The sequence below is a fragment of the Charadrius vociferus genome, unplaced genomic scaffold (assembly GCF_000708025.1).
Source record: "Charadrius vociferus isolate BGI_N301 unplaced genomic scaffold, ASM70802v2 scaffold156, whole genome shotgun sequence".
In the NCBI taxonomy this organism is placed as follows: Eukaryota; Metazoa; Chordata; class Aves; order Charadriiformes; family Charadriidae; genus Charadrius; species Charadrius vociferus.
Window position 1 is genome coordinate 1392527 of NW_009649042.1, and position 9427 is coordinate 1401953.

Genomic DNA, 9427 nt, shown 5'->3' on the forward strand with positions numbered 1-9427 from the left:
GCACTAGTCTATGCTAGAGGGTGACTAGCTGGAAAGCAGCTTGGCAGAAAAAGACCTGCGGGTCCTGGTGGACACCAAGTGGAACATGAGCCAGCAATGCACCCTTGCTGCAAAGAAGGCTAATGGTATCCTAGACTACATTAGGCAAAGTATTGTCAGAAGGTTGAGGAAGCTAAGCCTTCCCCTCTACTCAGCACTGCTGAGGCACTATCTGGAGCCTTGTGTCCAGTTCTGCATTCCCCAGTACAAGAAAGATACGGAATTACTAATTTGAGTCCAGTGGAGGGCAATGAAAATGATGAAGAGGCTAGAGCTTCTTTCATATGTAGAGACCTTCAAAGAGCTGGGGCTGTTCCACCTGGAGAAGAGAAGGCTCAGGGGGTCTTGTCAATGTGTATAAATGCCCACTGAATGGGAATTAAGATGAGAGACAGACTCTTCTCATTAGTGTCCACTGACAGGAAAAGAGAAAATGGGCACAAATTAAAAAACATGAAACACAAAATACTGTGAAAGTGGTCCTGAGAAAACTGGTAGACAAAGTTGCTAAGCCACTATCCATCATATTTGAGAAGCCGTGGCAGTCTGGTGAGGTTCCGGCTGAATGGCAAAGGGGACACATAACCCCTTTGACCCAGGGAACTACAGGTCAGTCGATCCCACCTCTGTGCCCGGCAAGATGATGGAGCAGATCCTCCTGGGTACTCTGCTAAGGCACATGGAAAATAGGCACTGGAACAGGTTGTCCAGAGAAGCTGTGGAAGCTCCATCCTTTGAGGTGTTTAAGGCTAGGCTGGATGGGGTTTTGAGCACCCTGGTCTAGTGGGAGGTGTCCCTGCCCATGGTAGGGGGGTTGGAACTAGATGATTTTTAAGGCCCCTTCCAGCATAAACCATTTTATGATTCTATGATTTCACTGTAATTTCTCATACCATTTCCATTGAGAAAAAAAGTAGTTAATTGGCTATTTGACAGTAGATTGCTTCCAAAAATATTTATTAACCAGTGGAAGGAGAACGTTACCAACAGTCAACTGTGTTCTCATTTGTTTAATTGCCTTTTTAAAAAAAGTATTACAAATTTATATAACGCAACTTTTCTGTGTTTTTACTTCAGCTGATACAATAGGTTTTTATCAAGGTCATTGGGTGGCTTGGTTTGTTCGTTTGTTGTTTTTGCCTTTTTAAGACTGTCATACATAAGGCCCAGCAAATGTCACTATATATTTAGAATGAGGTTTCGAGCCTTGGTAAAAAAGGCAGTGCAACACTTTTCTAAACCAACACATTGATTATAAGAAATGTGCAGCTGAAATTTAGAAGTAATAAGAAAACGGGGAGCTGTAGTATAGCGTGATTTGAAATTATGAGAGCACTTCATATTATTATGAGCATTTCAATCTTCAAAACTAAAGTGCTCTTAAAATTTTGAAGAGCTCTAGTAATGCTAACTATTCAATACTGCAAATCTATATAACCTTCAATCATGCTTTTATTGATGGAATGCATCAGTAGGCTCAAGGCTTTCTTTTCTAAGGTTGGATAATGTTTTTGACTCAAATGGAAACTTGTATAGGGTAACTTTATTCAGGAAGTGAATCCATTCAGTTGCCTCAAATCAAAGTTGCTCAGCCCTAACGCTTTAGCCCATGGTTTGTATAAGGCTTAGAAATTTTTAAAAAATTATGAACAGAAGAGTTCCAACTTTCCATCTGTGCGTACTATAACCACAAGAAAAAGACTGTCATGTTGACCCACAGTGAAGATATTTAAAATGCGTATGTTTTGATTTCCAGATGAAGCAGGCTAAACTTTTTAGGCTGAAATGTGTCATGTGATTAAATAATTACATGTTCCTACCCTCAGGACAATCAAAATAAGCTTGCTTTTATAAATCCTATTTTCTTTGATGTCATCTTAAATTAAAAAGGAATCTAGATGTATTTAACAACTTTAAAAAAAAAAAAAGAACAAGTATAAAATACATGAAAAACTTGAAAAAGCTGTATTAAAATTACTTTCAACCATCAAACTAGCATGTTTTACACCAGTTTACATGACTGATGGATGAGGATTATCTAAAGTGCTCATGGGGAGCTTCTGTCTAAATCGATGAGTAATACAGCTTGGACTTTACTTTTTTTAATTATGTGACAAATCCATGAAAGATCTATCCAGTGTATTAAATTTCTGAAACTTTAATGGGACCTTTGAGTGCCACTACAATAAGAATATATAATGCATTAAAGTGATAAGAGCCTATTGTGTGACTGCCTTTAGTCTTCCTCCTGTCCATGTTGTGAGCAAAAAATGAACAATATTGTGCTTTTATCTGGTAAATGGAATAGAGGTTTAATTCTGTCATTAAAGGTGTCACAATGTAGTCCAAAGAAATTAACATGAACAAGTGAATATGTTTAAAATTAAAGATCAGTATAAGTAAGCATGAAGGAGTCTCATCTTCATTTCTGTAGTCTTGGTGAGCAGGTTAATATTACCTCCAACACTGCATACTGCAGCAAATGTAATTTCAAACTGGGAAGAAACTCATTCATTTTACCATACTGTTTCCAACAGTGCTAACATCTACCCGTCTGTTTCAACGTAAATATGCATATACAGTCCCTCTCTTACTTTTCATGGATATGAAGTCCAACTCACCAGGAAGTGAGGTTATGACACTTGTAAATTCTCCATTTTAGTCTCTGATAGTGTCAATATTCTGGAAACCTTGCTCTGGACAAAACTGAGTATCTTCCTACTCAGTTTAATTCAACTGTTATTAATAATCTGTCAACTGGCGATAGTGAATTTGCTGTTGTTACTTCAGTGGCTTTCCTCTTGTACCTTCATGACAACTTCTAGCTTTGAGATTATACTGTATCTGTTTTTATCTTCAGATGATTGATGGCTTTTTAATATTACAACTTGAGAACTGACCATAAATCTTTTCCACAGTGAGAATAACCAGTTTGTATGGCATATATGAAGAAAACAAACAAACAAACAAACAAAACCTAAACAATTTAGCTCCCATTGGCTTGATCAGAGGAAAATTCCCACTAAGGAATTATCCTTAACTGTTATTCCCAAAGGTTTATCTGTAATACTCCAGTAATAGGTCTCTAAAAGACCAAATGCACTGAAAATTAAGAGGTAGTTCCCTCTCTACTACTGAAATAAGATCTAGCTGCCAAGAAATAAGGAGGTTTCACATCAAATATCTTCAGTGCAAATATGAATGAAAATGAGACATTTTGATTCATTTGGTTAAAAAAAAAAAAAAAAGAGTGACGGTGAGACCCTGTAGTCTGTTGTTCTGGGTAAGGACTTCATGGTTTCTTGTGAAAACGTGTTTTGGGAAAAGGTGGTCACAAACACTTTCAATCAACTGATGTTTATTTACCTAGTCTATTTGAAATCTCTGATAAAATTCTCAAGAAAAGCGGCAGTATGTCAGTGTGCATGCTCTTGCCTTTCATTTCTCTCACTCTGAATATATAACTTAGAAAAGTAGTATATAAGTAATGCAGCTGCCAAACTGCTTGAAAACTGCATTTTATTACTTTATAGCATCATGGTAAGGAATAGAGTCCTGAAACCATAAGAAGTTTGTATGAAGCCAAAAGAAGTTTGCATGAAGCTATAAGAAGTTTGCATTCTGCACTGAATAAAACCTGAATAAGGAGTCAAATATTTGAGACATCTTTCTCCCTTCCTTGCCACAGTCCAGGCTCCATCGTGACTTTTGTTTCCCCAGGTGCACCAGACATAACTGAAGGTTTCTCCTAAGCTGACAGGCTACGGCTGCACTGTAACCAACCTGAAGTTACACTCCCAAAGCCTATTATCAGGAATGTGTGCTTTCATTTCAACATGTTCCATGTAGAGTTCAGACTTCCTATAAATTTTAACCACCTTGCTGTAAGCTTTGCCTTGAATGTGGAATGTCCCTTTTCCTTCCTTCTTCCTTGACATTACCACAAACGTGCGTGAAATGGGCAAAGGCAGCAGAGACTTGGCCGCACCTCGTGTTTCCTCAGCAAGAATTCTCTCTGACATGAAACGCACAAACCCAATAGATGTTCTTGTCAAAAAGCAATGTAGAGAGGCAGCAAATTTTGTCACTAGCCCAATCTGAGGGCACTACTGAGCATCAGCATCTATTTGGGCTTTGAGATTTTTCTCATTCTTCTACCTGAGTACCTGTGTGAGTCCAAGGCAGAAGCTGTTATCTCAGTTGTTATATAAATATAACTCATTCAGAGGAAGTAATTTCTGTATTTAATACTGATTTTCACTGGGATAGTGGCAAGAGTTCTCTGTCCAATTAGAGCAGGATCTGCACCAGTTCCTCATTCGAGTAATTCTTTAGAGACCTTACAGTTTAGACAGAAGATAAAAGATGTGGATATAACAAAAACAATGGGAAAAATTACAAAATAGTGGTGAGACTTTTGTAGTACTGAGGTTCTTTGATCTTTCTAAGGAAACACAATGTACCTTTATTTTCAAATTAGAAATTCTAGCGTAAGCAGTATAGTTATTGTGTGTTGCCCTACCTATGGCATACTTTTTGTTGTTTGCTTGAACACTTCCTAAAGACTCTTTAGTTTCCATCATTTTAGAGTCATCATGATAATTTTTTTTACAATATTGCGTTCAAAAATACTATGTCAGTTGTGAGTTTAACCAAGGTTTTATCTTATTTACCTAAGCATACAAACATTTCTTTTCTGCTGTGTAGAATTTCTGCCCTTGATTTTTTTTCTCTGCATAGTCAACTAGTAGCAGACATAAAGTTCTCAACTTTTGACCTTTTGAGGTATTTCTTCTTTTCAGAGTATGACAATTAAACTTTCTAAGGCTTTAAATTTCCTTATTGTCGAATGCAACAGAGAACGTTCAACGTATTTTCAATTTTCATTGAACATACTGAATTAAACTGAAATGGCATTAAAAACATGCGGTGAAGTTTTTGAGTTCAAGGAAGGGAAACGGTTTCTTTTGATATGTATTTTTTAGATTAGATTCTGTCTATCTGTTGCCGGTTTTACACTTCTACCTGAGTAATGCTGTCAGAATATAAACTTGGGATTTAACAGATTAGACCTTAGGTATCCCTCTCAGGCCATAATTTCCCACTTACTTTCTGACCCATTGCAATCTTAAAGAATGAAGTTATTGAAGTCTGTAGATAAGATCATGTCACTTGACACTACAGGGACACACAGATTCTATTGGGGATCTTCAGCAGAATGATGGAGGCACTAAGTTGTAGTTACAACGAAAGCTTTATTTTTTCAACAGAATGTTATGATTAGCATAGCATAGAATTTTATGATCAGGATAGCACAGGATTTTTATAAGCAGAATCAGTGTAGCACAAGTTTATAAGTAGTGTAGCACAGAATTTTATAGCACAGCTTAGTTAATGGTTCCTACTCACCTAGACCCTCGGCAGACCAGATCAAATCTTAATACTTGGCTTGCCATATCAATATAACAATCATAATCTAGACTCAAAAACAGGTAAAAGAATATGAGTCAGTCATTCAGTCCTCGGAGGAAACAGACCATGGTGCGGGTGCCCCTGACCACCAGGAGATTACAGGTTTTGCTGTCCAGCAGCAGTTCCAGTCCAAGTCCCACTTAGGAATTTTAACTGCGGAATTTTGCAGTGCTCTGTGTGCTGTTGCATTTCCCTGTTGTGTCACGGGGTCATCACAACCTGGTTGGCCAGGTGCCTGGGACCTTCAAGGCTGGTAAGGAGGAAAGAAGTCGGCCTGACACCCAGGAACCTTGAGGTCAGTAGGGAGGGGGAGAAGAAATCTGCCTGGTGCACAGGACCTTCAGGGGCTGATGAGGAGGGGAGTGATACGTGACCAGCTCAGCCACAGCAAAAGGCCATTTGCCTTATAAAATGGCATTACTTATGCTAACCATATTACCAGGGGTCAGGAGCAGGGGGTACCAGTCACAGATCAGGAGGAATAACCACGGCGATAACATTTATGACACTGAAACATCTGCTATGAAGTAGCAGTTATTTGTACAACTCTGGACAACACTATCTAACTCCTCTTTCTAAGATATTTTGAAATTTTTGTGTGTTTTCCCAATGGGAACTTGGAAACAGTGAGCTCTGATTTTCAAAGACAATCTTCATAGTTAGGAAAAATAAAAACATGCCAGAATTTAATTTTGGTGAAAATGTTAGTATTCAACACAGTTCAACTGAGTATACAGCTTAGCCTACATTAATTTTTTTTTCAGTATGTAGTTCTCTTTAAATATTGTTTGAAAGGCCTATTTTTAAAAGTGCGTTTTACTCCAGCACAAAAGAATGTAGTCTCAGGATTCCTCACAGTCATTCAGCCCAAAACATTGTCATTGGCCTCCTAATTTTAATTGGCTTTAATTTTTGTTCTGAATTTTATGACAGTGACAGATTGTAACCTTTGGATAAACGTTCTTACCTTTTTGCATGCTTTTAGTGCTGTGTCAAAGGACCGTAAATCCTGAAAATGATACTTCTTGAAACTTTGATGGAATTATAATATTGGACAAACTTTCTTTGTTGTGCTGCAAAATGCAGAATGCTGTAAGTAGTGACTCGTCACAGCAGGTGCCTTAGTCTGCAAAGTCACTCGGTACTCTCAGCACTGCACCCTGCAGGGGTGAGAAAACCAGCTGGTTTGAGGTGACAAAAAACATGACTTTCGACACTTTTGTCAAAACTGTAAGATAAATGTTGCCTTTATTTGAGAAAATTTTGCTATAGGAGCCCTAGACTCTGTGCTATTCAGGTATTCAAAAAAATAATCTTTTGACAGTCTGAATTTTATATTTTCCAGTGGATGGATTCATGTCCTTGTAAATATTTAACTGAGAAACTAAGACAAATACTGTGCTGTATTCACGGGAAGGTTCTTTAGTAGAGTAGATTGAAGCAAAAGATTACAGCAGTTCAAATTAACTGTGTGCTAAACTCAAACCACAATTTTATTCCCTTAATGACTGAGATTTGTAAAAGAAAAATGAAGTGCTTAAATTAAAGCAGAATAGAAGATGGTTTTCACAATGTTTAGCAGCTATTATATTGTTTTCTGACATGTCCCCTTCTATTGCATTTTTTCAACACAAAACATTGAAACCATGTTATGATTTCTATGAGTATTCATGGCAATTGCTTTTGGCATTTCAGCACACATAGAAGAAGTTTTGTACATTTATAGTAAGTTAAGAGCACTGACAATGACAAAGCTAAGTTACCAGTATCACCAATTTTTTAAACCTTCTCTAGGGCTTTTGGTGGAAAGCTAATGAGGAATTAACATTCTCACTATTATTCTTGCCATCCTGGCTCACAAGCTGCAAATGAACTTGGTGTACCTCTCTTCAGAAGTCTGTCAGTCAGATGATTACTTCCTTGGAATACTGAAATTCAAGATGAACTGACGATTGGACTTCCCAGGTTGGAAGGTCACCTTTATTTTACATGGTGCTAGATGGCACTGGAAGCATACACATCTGCTAAGCTGATGGATGTCTTCCCGCTCCTAAGACAGCAAACCAATTTTGCTGGGGTACAGATGGCAGCTGAAGATGCATTGCATACCCATCACTGCAGGGACACAAATTCCACCCTCCAGGAAAGCTTTGTTGCTTAGTCACCATGTGCCATTTTGTACTTGATCATACTTCTGTTTGCATCAGAAAAACAGCACGGTAGAGTGAAAAAGGCAGAAGATACTCTGGCACTTGACACAGCAGAATAGATTTGTTGTGATGGGCTTTCGGAATACCTGTCAGCCCAGGTGCTGGAGCCTATGTAAATGTGAATCCCAAGTTTCTGCATACAGCATAGACAACCTCCAACCTTGTTAACCCAGGGTTAACTCAGAGGCGAGCACTTCAAGGGAAAAAACTCCAAACCATCGGCCTGAGCTGGTACTGAAAGGCCAGTGAAAAGCCAAAGGTATGTGTGCTGACCATTTCCCCAGTGTGATGTTTGCACTCTACCATGTAATACATGGTGCAGAGTAAGAGCTATGATTTCAGACACTGTGTGTCTTTGCAGAACAATGCTGTAAAGCTGCCAGTGCTGTGCTTAGAAGGGGGAGGCAGCAAGTGCTCCGTCAGGATTATCATGCTCTTCCCATTCTCCTTTTGGGTGTTTCATGCACCTGCTTCCTTATCATATATTTGGCCTGCATGCTGTTTCTCTGCCATATTATCATCGAACTGCAGAGTTCTATGGTATCCTTTTTTTTCCACTCATGGTTTCTTGGGGTAACTATATTAATTGTACTTAATTATCACTTTGCTGCTATGATTGTTGAATGAGATTTGGCCACAAGGGAAAGGATGGACATTATCTTTTGAAGTACACAAGAAGCGTGTCCTGGTCTGAGGTAAAACGAAACATTTTATAAGAGTCTTGTATTTCCTTTTCTTTTTGAGCTCCTAAAATGAAGAATAATGGACACCACAACTCTCTGTATAGCCAAATAACAATAAAAGTAAACAAGCAAGGGCTGAGGTTAATGCCCCACTAGGTGAGCTATAAATCAAAGGTACTGACCCATCTGTGTCATTAAAATCCCATGATCCTTTGTGTGAATGGAGAGATTGAGAGCTATGGTTCAAAGTTTATGTATTCCACAATGCTTCAGGGAACTCCTGACATTTTTCATTAAGATGGCAAGTAACCAAGATGTCAGCTGGAAAGTATTTAAAGAACACTAACTTCTTTATTAAAAAAAAAAAAAATCAGCATTTGTAACATTTTTTTTCTTTTACCATTTTCCATTCTGTGAGCAAATTTTCAGGATTTTTCTGCCTTCCAATATTAATTGTATGAAAAAGACAAAGTTCTCAGCTGCTTTAGGACATTTTCGAGCTAGAATACCTCTAGCAATATCCTTAGGTTCTTGACTCTGCCATTTAGGAACTTACCTTGGGGATTCTGATCTGCCATAAATGGTCTCTGAATACCAAGTGGGTTGACTGTTGACCAGCCCAAAAATTTTTGAGCTTTGGAGGCAGAGTTGGTGCTAAGATAGCAAGCTGTTGATTGAGCCTGCAGAAAATATCTCTGAATAATTACTGATGCTTGTTTCTATCCTATAAATTCAAGTATAAGTCTTCATTTCAACTAAAATATAAGAAATATGACAAAGTGACAATGAGAGTTACATATGATTTTAACAGAAGGAATTAAAATAATTGTTATATTTTAGAACGATGCTATTCATAATCAGCTCTGACCTATTTTTGACTGTTCCTGAATGAATTTTCCCATTACATCCCTCTGACATATTATTCAAATAAATTCATGAAATGAAGTTATTTCTCATGGAACAAGAACAAGTCCTCACACTGTAAAATTCTGCCATTTTCTTCTGTGGGACAGAAATTTTACC